The sequence below is a fragment of the Arachis duranensis genome, chromosome 9, assembly GCF_000817695.3.
Source record: "Arachis duranensis cultivar V14167 chromosome 9, aradu.V14167.gnm2.J7QH, whole genome shotgun sequence".
NCBI lineage: Eukaryota > Viridiplantae > Streptophyta > Magnoliopsida > Fabales > Fabaceae > Arachis > Arachis duranensis.
Window position 1 is genome coordinate 59,936,675 of NC_029780.3, and position 209 is coordinate 59,936,883.

Genomic DNA, 209 nt, shown 5'->3' on the forward strand with positions numbered 1-209 from the left:
GAGTGGAAAAAGAAATCAAGTGATTTTGAAAAAGATTTTGAAATTAGAAAGTAAAAAGGTATGATTGAAAACTTATTTTGAAAAAGATGTGATTAAAAAGATATGATTGAAAAGTTATGGTTTTTTAAAAAAAAGATGTGATTGAGAAGATATGATTTGAAAAACAAATTAAAAAGATTTGATTTTGAAAATTAATGACTTGGCTAACA